Source organism: Pleurodeles waltl, chromosome 5, assembly GCF_031143425.1.
Source record: "Pleurodeles waltl isolate 20211129_DDA chromosome 5, aPleWal1.hap1.20221129, whole genome shotgun sequence".
NCBI classification, from domain to species: Eukaryota; Metazoa; Chordata; class Amphibia; order Caudata; family Salamandridae; genus Pleurodeles; species Pleurodeles waltl.
The window spans coordinates 1592911723-1592928990 of record NC_090444.1 but is presented as its reverse complement, the minus strand read 5'-3'; the positions used below and the strand labels follow the sequence as shown (position 1 = coordinate 1592928990).

The window sequence follows — 17268 nt, the reverse complement described above, 5'->3', positions numbered from 1 at the left end:
AGATGTCACCCCTTTAATATCAAACATTTTCTCTAGTGTAATTTAGTTTAGAGTGAGATTACTACATATTACATCCAACGCCTCACAAGAAAAATTTTGTTTTTGTAATGGGTGCACTATATTTTAGCATTTTAATGAACAATTTAATAGCTAAAATGTAACATATAAAGTATTGTAGAGAGGTATAGAATAAATAGGTTTTATTGTGTTATTATAGGTTTTGTTGTGTTGGTTGGTCGGTATTAGTGTTTCCTTGTTTTGATCTGTTTGAACCTTGAGCTTCCAAAGAGACTCTCAGTGAGAGAGGGCCTGAGATCCTTACACTGGCTCCGGATTAAGAAGCGGATCAATTTTAAAGTAGTATGCCTTGTACCTAAGGCTTTGCATAAGCCTGGCACAGGTTACAGGAGGACCACATTTTCTTGGCATGCTCCTAGTAGAGCCCTGAGATCAGTAGGAAACAAGAAAGTAAATACTCCCAGATTAGAAAGGCCAGGTGGGGTGAGGAGCTTTCTCAATAGCAGCAGCCAGTCTATGGAACATGTTGCCGCTGAACAATAGAAGAATTAAATCATATCTGGAATTTCGCAGGACTGTTAAAACCTGGCTTTTCAGGAGAGATTAGGAGGTTCTAGGAAAGGACTGAGTTATTAAGCTGAGGACTGTCTCACACACCTAGCACTTATAAATGCTAATATACAAATATAATAACAATACCCTTCTATAGTTTAAAATATAATTTATTTATAAATGTTTAAATTATTCACTACACACTCATGTAAGCCTTTTTTTTAAATGTTGTTGTATTTACATTAAATAGGAAATACATTGTTTCACATACTTGTGTTGTGTAAAACATTTTACATATTTATTTTTTGAAGCTGACAAACGTGATGTAATTTTTCATGTGACACAAGGCTGAACACCGACAAGACCAAACGTGTGATCTTCGGGAAGAGCACACCACTGTGGGAGTCCACCTGGTGGTCAACAGAGCTGGAACTGACACCCACCCTCACAACCCACACCAGGATCCTCTGGGTCATCATCAACAGCAAATACAACAATACTGCCCCAGTCAATGCTGTCACAGCCTCATGCTTCCATACTCTGAGGATGCGGAGGAAACTTCTTAAATGGATCCTAATCAGTACCGGGATCCACGTCACACATGCCCTGGGCAAAGGAAGATGGACTATGGGATCACACTCTATGCTAGTCCCCCGAAGGATGCAGACCATTCAGAACTCGGCTGACAAAGTCACTCTCAACCTCCCACGCTGCATCACACCACACATGAATGAGCTCTACTGATTCCTCATTCACAAACTAGCACCATTCAGAATTCTTACCCACACTTCTCACCCACACACTACACAACAGTGGCCCAGTATACCTCAAAAATCACATCTGCTTTCACAAATCTTCCAGACACCTCCACTCGTCCAGACTCCTAACTGAACAAATTCCAAGCATATGGAAAACCAGATCTGGCAGTTGAGGCTTCTACTCCATTATTTCTGAAGAATGGAATGCCTTGCTTCCATACATAGGACGCTAAAGACCTGCTTTTGAGCAGTTCCACAAGGCCCTAAGTGTGACTAGACACACACCTGCTCAGCTGTAGGGTTCCCTCCCTGGTGATACGTTCCACAAATCAACATATCATATACATAACATATAGTTGACAGTGCTACATGTTCTTTCACACATTTCACATTTTTAATATGTACATTTTTATTAAAAAGATCATAATTAATAAGCATTTTATAATAATATATACATATTCAGTAGTACTTGTAAATAGTTAATTTGATAGTTATTTAATATACATTTTACAAAAAGCTTTTTACAAATTTTCAAAAATACATTTTGTACTTATATACATTCTTTTTAAAGTATCCATTGATTTCTCTTACAACATAGGGCCTCATTATGAGTACGGCGGTCCCACCATCACATTACAATACTGATGATGGGACCGCCAGCACACTGCCGCCACCGCCGGGATCACAGATCCCAATGGTGCCAGGTTCGGCACAGCTGTGCTGATCACGACTTTCCTTTCTGCCAAGGTAGACTTGGGGCTACAGGGGAGCCCCTGCACTGCCCACAAACCTGTCATGGGCAGTGAAGGGACCCCCATGTGGTGTGCAACAACATTGGCCTCTGCTCCTCAAGGCCAATGCTGCCGCACTGTTTCTGCCAGCCAGCACAGTGGAAACATATTAATACGGCAGTGGGGAGGCCGCCGGCTTGGTGGCCGCCTTCCACTGTTGCGTTGGCAGTCCATCGGATGGACTGCCAAATTCATGATAAGGCCCATAGTCTTTTTTATTTTCATTAAACTGCCATTTGTTTTTACCTCTACCTATATTTTTCAGTCCGTTAACATAATTGGCTATTTTCTGTTAGCTGTGGTTCCCTGCAGAACACAAGCTAACACACAACTACAGTGCCCCAACAAAGCAATACACTGTTCTACCCTAACTACACCACCTCAACAAACCTCAATAATATCTTTAACACGATCTTACTTAAACCGCTAGGCAGATAGCAACTCCGGCACCTTCACACCCTCAAAGGTGATTTGATGTGCTTTAAAAATCCTTGATTGATTGATGTTGTAGAGCAAAGTTGTATGAGGGATAGGGGTGGACACAATTCATGACAGATGGGAAGGGATGCACCTAAGTGTGAGGAGGATATGAGTGATGGAAAGAGGAGATGAAGCCAGAGGAGGTGAGTGGGAAGAGAGGATGATGAAAGGAATTTGTAGCAGAACAGATAGAAGAGATGGAGAAGGAATGGTGAGCTAGGGACCAAGGCTACAGTGGAGTGGGACCACTTATGGCGTGCACTAGAGTGCGGAAAGCAATAGTTAAGTGGCACAGAGATGAAGTACGGAAGATAAAATGCGAGGAAAGTAAAAGGAGGGGCAGAGATGCCTTTGGAGTGATTACAGAGTAGTTGGGCAATAGCCTCCTAGGTAAGATAGAACACATGCAGGAGCACTGTTAAAACTGGTGATGTTTTTATCAGTAGCTGGATATTGCGGGTTTTGGTGAAGTCTACTGATCCACCTAGAAGACAAGGGAAAGTGGTTACAGACTCAAGGAGGCATGCCCAATGTAATGAGATCACTATGGAAGATGCAGATTTAAAATTAACCATGCTTACACATTCCAGATGCCTAGAATTTTAGAGTCTATGTATCCCCAGGAACAGTGGAAGTGTAACCTTTTGAAGGGTGAACTTTTCAAAATATACAAGCTAAGGAGTAATTCAAGAGTGACAGGTGTACCCCTATGGAGGATACAGCTTTCTAAATAACAACAAGAATTTATGGATGTATCCAAAGCAACCCTACAGAAAATGTTTCCTAAAACCACCAAACAATAAGAGTCTGCGGGTCCATGAAAATGCCCTGGAGGTGCAAATGCATGGAAAAGACAGCTTTACAAAACCAGCAGACAGTCTATAGATCTGCTCATAGCAGCAAAGCTGCAACCCCAAGGAAGGTGCAACTTTCTAGCAAGTAATAACAAAGCCAATAGTGGTGGCTTTAATGTGCCTAAATATGTAAACTCAATCATTTACAAATGAGGTTTACATGTGTTGCATGCACAAATGTTGTTTGTCACATTAGAGCTTGCCCAATTGGTTTTGCCAAAGTTGGACCAAAATAGCAAGCAACTTTATTTTCTGTGTAGAATGTATATTTATGGGAGAAAAAGGCTTGAAATCAACAAACAGCGTGACTTTGAGTGTACTTTTCAGGTGTAAAATAGTTATGCATGTACTCCAAAGTTAGCATTTCCTGGAAAGCGGAAAAATATACAAAACAATCAGTAGTATGATGTAAGTGAGATACAGTTCTCTGCTGATTGGAACCAAAGCCCAAATTAGTGACAACACAACATTAAAAAAACAACTATATAGTAGGGTGGCACCACTTGGGGGGTCACAGATGGCACAGTCCAGGTGCTAGGTTCAAGGCTAGGCCAGAAGCAAAAGAACATAAGGGTAGTAAGGGTGAAAGATGCCGCACCTCCGTAAGGTAACAACTAGTATAATAGAACACAGTCAACGAAGTGAGAAACCGGTGCCAAGTGGTCAGGTGCCCTACTACCCTAGTAGGCACAAAAAATTGTGTAGCAAGGTACACAATGACATCAAATGCAAAATGACCACGGCACACATAAATGTAAAGTCCAGATTCGTATTGAGGAAAAGTGTCCCTGGTAGTAAGATTTAGGAAGCGGAGAAAAATGTGATGATCCCAAGTTGGTGTAGCACAGTGTCTTTATTCGTAGGCACAGTTTGCCATAGGTTTATGTCATCTTCGAGATACAGCCAACACATGTTTCGTCACTCAGGTGACTTCATCAAGGCTGGGCCGTCCGGCCAAGGAAACGAGTAACGGAAAAAAACGATGTTAAGGTAAGTTGGTCTTGCGCAGTAAAAAAAGATAAAAGTAGGTGTTTAATGATCCAGTGGTCGAAGGGTGAAATGATGAGGCCCTGATAAGCCTCTGGTCGAGACCTTGTTTAGGTTTCGAGGAGCACCCGTTAAGTCCGATGGAGCGCGTCTAAGTTCAAGGCTGTTGGAGCCTGTTCTGTGGGCCCACCCTTGGGCAAAGGAAGTGCAACCATAACCCACCAAACAGTAACTCTGTGTTTTACAAACCAGCAGCAGAGGTCCAAACCTATGGAAGGTGCAGCTATGTATTAAAACTAACCCTGTAAGGTCTATGGAGTCCACTCAGGAGAAGCAGAACATTGTCAATGATCACGAGATGCAGCAGAGGTACTAGACAGAATGTTTTGATGTATAAAAATTGTTAATATGCAGAAGTCCTTTGCCCTTGTTTCTAAATGCCTTGTGAGGGCATGGCAGGATAACCCGCTGAGTTTCAACCTTTGTGGTTCAGGCTTACAAAAGCAACATGAAAAAGATACTCTCACTCAATTAAAAGGTAATGTGATTAGAGTACCAAGGGTTAACTGGCCCAAAGGCTACAAATACAGTTAACCTACTGTTGCTCTGTGGGATGGTGTCCAATGTGGTGTCACTGGGGAAGAGGCCAGTTATTGACCTAACTGTTCTCAACAGGAGCAGTTTTGAAAGAACACAAAGTATGCTGTGTGCTGGTTTGAAAATATTATTTCGGTTGACAGAGGATCCTATAAGGCTAAGTGCCAAATCAAACCCATAAGCTTGCATACTGCAATCACACAGCTGGGATTTGAGGTTATAGTCCTACTGTGGCTCGAAAACGTCAAACCCCATAAGTATAAGGGCTAAAAAAAAAAGTCCTGTTCTGGAATCAGGGTGTGCAACCTCAGACAACAAAAGACTGCCCACATTCCTTGTTAAGAGTAAATCCATGTCTCTCCAAGACTTGAAAGCAGATACCAGCTCCCATGAAGTCAGGAATTGTGAGTCAGGTAGAGCACCACTTGTGCATCTCTGGTCTGATCTTTGCAGGTTCATAACATCCTCAAGGTGCTAAAAGCTAGACAGGTGAGCTGCAAGGCCCCTATGGTGCCCTGGCAGCTCACACTTATAAGGCAACAATTCAGAATGCTACTTGGGCTTCATCCTCCTGGTCAATGCTTGTAAGTTGGATTACTGGTTAGCGGAGGAGGGAGAAAATCCCTGCTCAAGCAGAAACACCAATCATTGTCAAGGTGATGCCACAAACAAACCCCAAATTAAACTGTTCCAGCCCTCTGGTAGCTTGGAACACAGCAGTCAGGCTTAACTCGGAGACAAGGTGTAAAGTGACTACACATTAAACAGTAATAGAGTGAAACAACAGAAGAAAAATCCCACACCAATTTAGAAAATAGAGTAAAAGTTAATAAATAATTTAGAAAAAAAACAGCGAATCTCCAATGAGAAGAACAGGAGATATGCAATTTTAAAGATGTAAGTGAAAATAGCTCCAAACAGTACAAAGCACCAACTGCGGTCATCTGGTTGTGCTAGACCGGGACAAATTCACAAGTTCAGACTGACTGCGATGGAGCACGAGCCAGATACAGGGACCAAGTTAGGCCCAAACAACCTTCAACCCTGGTTGTGGAGCGTTGCATGCTCTCGTGCTGAGGATGTGCAATGCACTGGCAGTTTCAAGGAGCTGCAATGTGAGGTCCTGGGTCATCGGAGGTAATGTTCATAAGGGACTTGCGATGTGAAGTATCAAAGATGTGCCGTGCACCAGCTGGGTCTGAGGAGGCGCTGGGCTGAGATGCGGAGTCCTGCTTTGGGGATGCGCTGCACTGCAGTCCTGATGCAGAGTCTTGTGAGGTGATGCATAACACTGCGTCAGTCCTGCTGGGACCACAGATGGGCTGGCAGAGCACTTCGAGGCCTACTTCCAAAGGTCCGGGGTGGTACCACTTGGGGGGGGGGGGGGAGAAATCAGACGCACAGCTCACAGCACAATGTAAAAGTGGAATTTTCAAAATGTTAACTTAAAATTGACTTTACCATTAAAGAGGACTTTAAATTACAATTCGTTAGACACCAAACTAGATATTCCGGTCTATTCTCAATAGAAAGATATCACTTATTAAGTGTAATAAGTTAACCCAATGTTGTTCTACAGGAGAGGTAAGCCTTGCAGTAGTAACAACAAATATGAGGTTTTCACTACCTGGACATATAAAACTTAAAAGTAGATGCCCAACTTATTAAATGGACTGTCTCCCCTCACTCCCAAATGGGTTGTTTAGGGCCTACCCTACCGGCCTTTTATATGCATTAACAAGCACTGGCAAAGCCAACAGGTCTCTCCTATGCAAGAGTTATTGGCTTCACCAATGTATTTTAACCATGTTGTACACCACAGTGGCTGCCATTCAGCATTGCTAACAGTTAGTGGCATAAAGGAGTGTGCTGTGGAGTGTTGTAGAGCGAAATGGCAAAGAGCAGAGTAGAATGTCAGAGTGAAGTGGCATAGATTGTCATGTATTAGAGTGCCACTGAGTGGAGTTGTTTGGTATGGCATACAGTGGAGTGGCGTAGCAAGGATTTGTTGGTTGTAAATTTGTGTAGGTTGTTGCATAGTAAAGTGAGAGAGTGCAGTGGAGTAGAGTGCAACGGCACAGAATTCCTTGGCATACAATGTAGCATTGTTGTATGCAGTAGCGTAGATTAGAATGTTGCATAGTAGAATTCAGTGGTACAGAGTAGAGTGAACAGAGTGCAGTAGCATAGAGTGGTGCAGAATAGAGTGTTGCAGTGTGTTGCAGAGTAGCGTAGCGCAGAGTGTTGTGGTGTAGAGTGTAGTGCCATAGACAGAGTGAAGTGGTGCAGAGCGGAGTGCTGCAGAGTGCAGTGTCGTAGGGTAGGGTGATGCAGAGTAAAGTGGTGAAGAGTGCACTGGTGTAGAATGCATTGGTATAGAATGCCATAGTGCAGAGCAGAGTGGCACACAGGTCACTGGTGCAGAGTGCAGTGTGCATAGTAGAGTGTCATACAGTGCAGTGTCAGAGTGAAGTGCTGTAGAGTGCTCTGGCGTAGAATGCAGTGGTGTAGTGTACAGTGGTGCACAGTGCAGAGGCGCAGAGTACAGTGGCACAGAGTACAGAGGCGCAGAGTGGCATAAGTACAGTGGACTGGTGTGGAGTTCACTGTTGTACAGTGTTGCAGATTATGGTGGCATAGAATTCAGCAGCATACAATGCAGTGTCTTTGAATGCACTGGTGTAGATCAGAGTGGTGCATAGTACAGTGCAGTGGTGCAGAGTGTTGCAGAGTAGAGTGGCAGAGTGCAGTGGCGTAGCATACAGTGGTGTAGAGTTCAGTGGTGCAGAGTAGAGTGCAGTGGCATAGAGTGCAGTGGCCTAGAGTTTAATGTCATAGAGTAGAGCGCTGCAGAGTGCAGTGGCATAAAGTGCAGTGATTTAGAATAAGTACAGTGGCATAGAGTGGAAATGGGGGCACTTCCGTCGCCAGTCCGGAAAGTGAAGAATCTGGGGATTGTCTTCGACAATAAACTTAACTATGAAGATCAGGTTAATGCCTTTGTGTCGTCAGTATTCTTCACTTTAAGAATAATCAGGAATCTTTCCCCCTTCATACCCTAAGACTATCAGAAAATGGAGATTAGTACTCTTGCCCTATCCAACAATGGACTATTTAAGAGCATCCAGAAAGAAATCCTTCATCAACTTTAGATGCTACAGAGTGCATCGTCTCGACTCTTGTTGGGGCCACAAAATATCAATCTCTGTCTCGAGACCTGATTAAGCTACACTGGCTTCCAGTGGTAAAGAGGACAGAATTTAAGGCCCTCTCTATTGCTTTTATGGCACTGCATAACATCGGTCCTGGCTATCTCCAGGACAGATTCATTTGATATGCCCCATCCAGAAAACCTAGATTTTCTCAGAAGCCAAGGGTTTAGTGCTCCCAAGGACCAAACGAGCATCATGGGGGAGGGGGGCGGGGGAAGATTTCTGCTGAGGACAGCAAAGCTATGGAACTCTCTCCTCATATATTTAAAAAAAACTGCTCAGACCTTCTGGCCTTCACGGAATCTCTTAAGACCTGGCTTTTTAATCAGCAGGGTAGCATCATTTTATGTTTCTCATCAATGGCAGTTGCACGACCAGACGCCTCTGAGCATTCAAGTGCTATTTAAAATCAAATCAAAGCGCGGATTAAAAACAGGCTAGAAGGCACATTAAAAGTTAATAATTTGTTTACTAAAAGGATGATGTGGCTAAGCTCTTAATACTTGACAAAGGAAAAAATCGTATCTCCTTCCTGTTTAAAAATGATACTTTAACCACCGGCACTCTGGTACTTGAAGGCAATACAGTGTACCCACAAAAAATATTTAATATTCGGACCTTGTTGCTGTGTGCCTGTAAGTATCTGCAAAGGCTGCACCATAAAAAATAAGTAAAGAGTAGCCTATAATAAAGCATTCAAATAGAGCTTTCAATACTTTATTTAAAACAAATATTTCCATTAATGACGCAGCGTTAGTGTGTGTATATAAAATCCACAAAACAATACAATACAGTACTACAGGCTAATACTGGTTCATTAAAGGAATCAGCTTACTTCTTAAACAGTAAATATTCACAATGAATCCCCGCCACTGACTTGAGAAAGACAGGGCACAAAATATGAGCTTTCATTATCTGATCTCTTTTAGCAGATACACATGCTCGGCTGGGAATAAGCTCTTATAAAGGGCATCAAAATTTATTTTCTATGGGCAGAAATTACACAACGTCCTTCATACAATAGTTAAACAATTTTAGTCTATATTTAGTGCATTTCCAAACTGATTTTTTTCAAACCGTGAATCCTGGAATACACTCAGTGTAGATCTTGTGATCGTATTTTGCATATGTGTGCCATACTAAGGAGGTTTCAGCATAATTTCAGGCTGGCCCTCCCTGCACTCCCTGATTCTTCACTGCTGCAATCCTTTTCCATACCCACCAATGCCCCACATGTCAACATTGCTGAGGGGAACACGGCAGAGGACAGCAAAAATACCGAGCCCATGTTCGACTGAGGATAGATTTTCAAAACCATAAGGATCTTGCTCTCTGTCAGTCCTCCACATCAGTGTGTGCAATCCGTAGTTGCAGAGTGCACTGTGCACAAACTACAACCCTGATACTGGGGGTTATTATTATAGTAATGTAACTCCAACTGTCACAATTGTGTGAGTTCATCTTGGAGGTGGACGAACCAAGGAATTAACAGGACGGGCCGAGCCAGAGCCGAGCTAATAGCCTGGCTCGGCTCTTAGAGCCCTTGCATGAACCAAGCCCTGAAAATGTTTGCCAAGTAAATCATTCACCAAACATTATGTAAAATACGATAAAGTCTCTTCAAATTTCCAAAAAGTGCCTTTCTTTAACATGTGGAAGATTTAACATGAATGTGTCACATTACATGGCACTACACTGAGAAATACTTATTAAAAGTGATAGATTTTAAACATGAACTTAGAACCGCTCCTGCTCCTTCCTCCCCCAGTGACAGTATCATTACTGATCTAAGAGGCAGGGGCAGCTGCCATGTTAACCCTACATGTGGTCAGGATTCTAGTATACAAAGTAACATTATGGTCTATTAAACCAACAGAATAGATTTTTGTACAGCCGGTCTTCCGATCTTACATATTTGAAGATGACTAAGACCAGTGCTTTAAATGGGCCGGTACTCTCCGGTACTGAGTACCGGCACTTTTTTATTTTGATAGGGAGAGTACCGGCTTATCTCAAGAAAAACTTAATACTTTTAATTGGAGAGTACCGGCACTTCTCAGAAACAAGCAGGTACTCTGATAAAGAGTACCTGCACTTCTATTTTTCCATTTAAAGCACTTACTAAGACCATACAATTTGGTTAAGTGGGGAAGCAGCAATTCATTCAGGGTTTTAGGTTTCACTTTGTACAAATCAACCACTAAATGGGTATCTATTTGTCTCTCCTTTTAACCTCAAACGTTAATACTTTGCCTTTTACCTCTTTGTGTATGAGGGTAGAGTGAATGTGGCAGGCAGAAACCACATGAAAGCTCGGCTCGTCATGGGCTAGAGATTGAAAGGATGCCGCGAGCTGAGCCGGAGCCAAGCTTCTGCTCGAGCCTGGCACGGGCTTTCCGCAGCTTGCCAACCTCTAGTTCATCTTCAGGTCAAGAAAACAAGTCAAGGCAGAGTGAATGTGCTTCAATAAGCGCTCAGCGGCAAACTCCAAGCTTCTCAGAATTGTTTTCATTAGGATTCGTTCGCTCTTTAAACTTATTTATCCTTTGGCATCTACTTGAGCTATCATGAATGATGGCTTCCCTAAGTGACTAGTTCTTCTTGTTGTGAAGATTTTCCTATCCAGTTTGGACTTCTGGGGCTGAATCACTGACACAATAAAAGTTTATTGCAAGCGTTCTGCTGCTTTTCTTGAACAGAGCTGCTCCACAATAGTATAATCGTTTTCATGTGGAGACCCGTTCCCTTAGCAGATTTACTAGAGTTGCACATGGAATATTGGGTCGCCCTGTCTCTGATCTAGAGGTGTGAGTAGTCCACTAATAGTTTAAAAGGTCGCCAAAATTCCAAGTTAAGACTTCATAAAGAATGATTTTTCATGAAAAGGAAAAAAGAGCAAAAAGGTATGTCACATCCCCTTCATTTTCTAACTGGAAACATTAAAGAAATGTAAACTGTATATGCTATATTCTTTTTTCCTTTAATAGAAAATTATGTTCCATAAAACGTCTTTCCCACCATCATAATCCTAGTGAAAATCCTAGTGAATGCCTTTTCCCACACTAACTGCATTGTGTACGCCCTACTCATGTAGGTATACTTTAAGATATGAAGATAAATATAGGTACGCTATTCTACTCCTAAAACAACACATTTTGGGTGATTAACATTGGCAAAAACCATTCCCATAAGAGCATCCTGCTTTCAAATCTGGAATTTCCTCATAGATGGCACAAATTCTTCGACCATAACTGACATCTGCTGTTATAAAATTCCACAGATCCTTGTCTGTGAATCAGAAGCATGAATTTACATGTGTAAGTTTGGCTTATGTATTTAAAGTGTTTGGTAAATCAGGCCAATTTTCCTTTTCATAGATTGGCTTTTTAAAGATCTTCCTATGGATCTGTTGTGGTCTAAAACAACAAATTTGTGGGTGATTAACATTGGCAAAAACCATTCCCATAAGAGTATCCTGCTTTTAAATCTGGAATTTCCTCATAGATGGCACAAATTCTTCGACCATAACTGACATCTGCTGTCATTAAATTCCACAGATCCTTGTCTGTGAATCAGGAGCATGAATTTACATGTGTAAGTTTGGCTTATGCATGTAAAATGTTTGGTAAATCAAGCCCATGTTCCTTTTCATAGATTGCCTTTTTAAAGATCTTCCTATGGATCTTTTGTGGTCTACGAGTTTCCACATAATGAATGATAATTGCCCTGTTAGGGAAGATTTCAACCCTGATTCCTCTGAACCCATCCAACCTCTAAAGAGGCAAAGTCCTCAGTTTCCAGCACCAGGAACATGCACAACTTTCTTCAGTGACAATTAACACTGCTTCATTGGAATGAACAGGTGAATGCCCATCAGATCTCTGTCATCGTCAAGGCCGGCAACTGCTCTTCAAACTATGACTCGCTCACCTGTCCTGCAAAATCATAACTCGGACATCAAATGTAATGTTTATGAGCTCACAATATATACACACATGGCACAACATCATTAAATAACAGAGCACACCCAAAGAAATACATTTTCTTGTATTCATTGTCCCATGCATCTCGCCATCAAGATCATTAATCTCAAATGTAATGTCATCTCACATCACAGATGAGGTCATGAACAATACATCTGTGTATGAGTTATGTTTTGTGCAGATAATCGTAACTGGGAAGTTTTGAGGGTTTTCAGGTTTTTGGTTCTAGTTTAACTGTACTTTTTAGTGGATTTCAAATGTTTTTAAGACATACAGTTCTCTCAGTGAATTTGTCTTATTTGATAATATACTGCATGTCTTTGGTCTGTGGCTGCCCACAGGGCCTGGCTTTGTGACTGGCCCTGTGCATGGCCAACCCTCACTGTGCACCGCCTTCATGTATGTGTGGATATGTTTGGACACAGAACCTGGCCAATTTGAGTTAAATGTCCACAGCCCACCCAACTCCCGGAAAAAAACCTGAATGGATTTACAACTACATCAAAGCAAGGAAAGGCTCATATCTGAGTAAACTTATAGTTTTATACCAAGTTTAGAGTAATTTAGCTGCACCTTTTCTTTGCCATATTGGACAGCAAATTATTCTATCAGAGTTAAAAATATAAAACATTCATTTTTTTTCCCCTCTCTATACCATCCACCACTATACCGATCAGCAGGAAAGCTGACATGCCAAAACATAGCTGCTAATGCTTGTTATGCATCATGCCTCATGTACCAGTCCTTGTAACTGCTGTACCTCAATTGCGCATGGATGTGTGTCGAATGGTGCCCCTGGCTCTGCTTCTGCTCTACACAGTCAGCAGTCCATCTTGTGATCATGTTTTGGAGCACACAAGAAAAAGTTGTCCATATTTCCTCAGGCATAGAGTTTTTGGGAAGTGGAAACTGACAAGGAAGGTCCAGTTTCCTCTAGAGAGATATCTAGTGGCTAGAGGTGCATAGTGCATGAACCAATTTTTACAAGAAGTAGTAACTGATAGTAAAAAAAGGATGAAAGCTGTTTCCAGGTCATTTTGGGATCAAGCAGCATTGGCATTATTTAAGGGGCATTGAAATGATCCTACTTGTGCCACAACGTTTGAGGACCAGTTCTTCATTGCTTTCAACGTTCATTTTACATTATTCCCTAGATCTTTGTTTCTGAGTCCTTGGGGGTTTTGTGGTTTTCTCTTTTTCATACTGTGCTCTTGGTTGTTACTTCTTTATGGTAATGTTGTCATCATTTAGCCGAGAGTGTTTTTTTAACACGTCCATCGTTGGGGCATCAGTTTTTGTGCTTACTCTTCACTGAGAAGTAAGATATTTTTGGTGCCTTACCTGGCATTGTTGTGTAGCCCTTTTAGCTATAGCTCCATGCACGTTAGTTTAATACAATAGGCTGCTGTGCACTTTGACCTAGATATATTTTATTCGGCTTCGCATTGTTATTTTTAAAATAACCAGTTTTACGGTCTTGATTTAATTTCTTCTATCTAATTGTTTTGCTTAGCTCAGCACTGTGTTTTCAAACAAGACATTCTTGATCACTTTGTGCTTCAGTCAAGGCTTCAGTTTGGTACATTGCCGGTGAACGTGGTAGAAGTTTAGTCTCCAATATTCGTATAAAATACACATCCTTATGTAGGGACATTTTCTTAGAACATTAGCTGTGTTATTATAAAAACACTTCCTAGTCCCATTACACGTTAAGAGGGAGATTCCAGCCAGGGAACTACAACTGTATGCTGACTGCATCGCTGCAGATGCTAACGCAGACTACAGGCCTTTGCTCAGGTATGAGGGTCCATCTATTCTAGTGGCAATATGATAGCATTATTCTTATGCTTCACTCTCATCGTCACCATTTTAATATTGTCATGTTGTGTCATTCTGGTTATTACAGCTCACGCTTTGCTATCTAAAATGCAGTCGTTTTATTAAACCAGTCTTTAAAACTTATACTGCTTTCATTGTCATTTATATATGAGACCAAATTGTGAATGAGAGAACCGGATGCGACCTGAGTGACCACGACTTCCCTGAGAGTATGATATGTCATGCGCTCCGCTGCCCAATCATCTCTACCTTTCGGGAGAGACGAGGCACTGCTAGTTAGCCGGAATAAAACCTGGATTTACAGAGACAAGTGTCACCCACAGTGGGTCAGACTCAGTCTCCCACACCGTGGACGATCTTGCTGCTCAAAATCCAGTAGTCTCATTAGAATAATGGGAGCCTATGCGATATGATCTCCCCATTATCAGACAATCACAGACAGAGAGGGTTGCCATAGTAATCCATTCCTCTGGAAGAACGAAAAAGCAATCAGCAATGTTACACTGTAAAACTATATTTAAGGAAGCCATATTCCATAATCCATATCCAGACGAACTACCCCAAACTGTTACACTACACTCACGTCACACAATAAAGAAAAGGCCAAAGACACAAAGATATGCAACTTCATAGCTTGGTCTATACTGATATTAAGCCAGATGCTTACATTTTCTAAAGCTCACTATGGCATAGAACGGTGGGACACGCAAAGTTCAAATGCACGGTTTTAGTCAAGGGGGAGAACAGTTAGTCCATCAGCCCCACACACGAGAGCTAGTGAGCCCTGAAGCTCAGTCAAGACAACTTTGGCCACATCAAACAAGAGCTCCAACATTAAGATGGTGTAAAGAAATGCCTCCTTGGCATGGTTACCCCCTAACTTTTTGCCTTTGCTGATGCTAAGTTTTGATTGAAAGTGTGCTGGGACCCTGCTAACCAGGCACCAGCACTAGTGTTCTTTCCCAAAACTGTACCTTTGTCTCCGCAATTGGCACAGCCCTGGAACTTAGATAAGTCCCTTGTAACTGGTACCCCTGGAACCAAGGGCCCTGATGCCAGGGAAGGTCTCTAAGGGCTGCAGCATGTCTTATGCCACCTTGGGGATCCCTCACTCAGCACATGCACACTGCCTCACAGCTTGTGTGTGCTGGTGGGGAGAAAAAGACTAAGTCGACATGGCACTCCCCTCAGAGTGCCATGCCAACCTCACACTGCCTGTGGCATAGGTAAGTCACCCCTCTAGCAGGCCTTAAAGCCAGCCCTAAGGCAGGGTGCACTATACCACAGGTGAGGGCATATGTGCATGAGCACTATGCCACTACAGTGTTTAAGCAAAACCTTAGACGTTGTAAGTGCAGGGTAGCCATAAGAGTATATGGTATGGGAGTTTGTCAAACACGAACTCCATAGTTCCATAATGGGTACACAGAAATCTGGGAAGTTTGGTATCAAACTTCTCAGCACAATAAATGCACACTGGTGCCGGTGTGCAATTTATTGTAACATGCACCCAGAGTTCATCTTAGAGATGTCCCCTGAATACCAATCCGACTTCTAGTGTAGGCTGACGAGTTCCTGCCAGCCTGCCACAAACCAGACAAGTTGCTGGCCACATGGGGAGAGTGCCTTTGTCACTCTGTGGCCAGGAACAAAAGCCTGTACTGGGTGGAGGTGCTTCTCACCTCCCCCTGCAGAAACTGTAACACCTGGCGGTGAGCCTCAAAGGCTCACCCCTTTTGTTACAGCACCCAAGGGAATCCTAGCTAGTGGAGATGCCCGCCCCTCTGGCCACTGCCCCCACTTTTGGCGGCAAGGCTGGAGGAGATAATGAGAAAAACAAGGAGGAGTTACCCACCAGTCAGGACAGCCCCTAAGGGGTCCTGAGCTGAGGTGACCCCTGCCTTTAGAAATCCTTCATCTTAGTTTTGGAGGATTCCCCCAATAGGATTAGAAATGGGCCTCCCTCCCCACAGGTAGGAGGTACAAAGAGGTTGTAGCCACCCTCCAGGACAGTAGCCATTGGCTACTGCCCTCCCAGACCAAAACATACCCCTAAATCTAGTATTTAGGGGCACCCCAGAACCCAGGAAATCAGATTCCTGCAACCTGGAGAAACAAGAAGGACTGCTGACCTACAAGCCTGCAGAGAAAACGGAAGACGACAACTGCTTTGGCCTCAGCCCTACTGGCCTGTCTCCTGATTCCAAAACCTGCAACCAGCGACCCATCTGACAGGGACCAGTGACCTCTGAAGCCTTAGAGGACTGCCCTGGACTAAAGGACCAATAAACTCCCGTGAGCAGCGGCTCTGCTCAAACAACAGCAACTTCTTTGCAACAAAGAAGCAACTTTTAAAGACTTCACGCTTCCAGCTGGAAGCGTGAGACTTCCCACTCTGCACCAGACGCCCCTGGCTCGAAATCCAGAGAACAAACACCACAGGGAGGACTCCCCGACAACTGTGACCCCGTGAGTAGCCCGAGATGACCCCCTGAGCCCCCACAGCGACGCCTGCAGAGAGAATCCAGAGGCTCCCCCTGACCGTGACTGCCTGTAACAAGGGACCCGACGCCTGGAACCAGCACTGCACCCGCAGCCCCCAGGACCTGAAGGAACCGAATCTCAGCGCAGGAGTGACCTCCAGGCGACCCTCTGCCTAGCCCAGGTATTGGCTGTCCCGAGAAGCCCCCCCTGTGCCTGCCTGCACCGCTAGAGTGACCCCCGGGTCCCTCCATTGAATCCAATTCAAAACCCGACACCTGCTTTGCACACTGCACCCGGCCGCCCCTGCGCCGCTGAGGGTATGTTTTTTTAGCCTACTTGTGTCCCCCCCCAGTGCTCTAGAAAAAAAAACTGGTCTCCCCCCCCCCACAGGACGCGGGTACTTACCTGCTAGCAGACTGGAACCTGAGCACCCCTGTTCTCCATAGGCACCTATGTGTTTTGAGCACCTCTTTGACCTCTGCAACTGACCGGCCCTGAGCTGCTGGTGTGGTAACTTTGGGGTTGCCTTGAACCCCCAACGGTGGGTTGCCTATGCCCAGGAACTGAGACTTGTAAGTGTCTTACATACCTCACAATCTAACCTTTACTTACCTCCCAGAAGAACTGTAGATTTTTGCACTGCGTCCACTTTTAAAATAGCTTATTGCCATTTTAACAAAGACTGTATATGATATTGCATTTATTCAAAGTTC

At 43.4% G+C, this 17268-nt stretch overlaps 1 protein-coding gene across 3 annotated transcripts in view; it reads right to left on the bottom strand.

The window, feature by feature from the left end:
* Positions 1 to 17268, bottom strand: part of TAF1B (TATA-box binding protein associated factor, RNA polymerase I subunit B) — a 638950-nt gene that overhangs the window by 124559 nt on the left and 497123 nt on the right. The window lies entirely within an intron of this gene.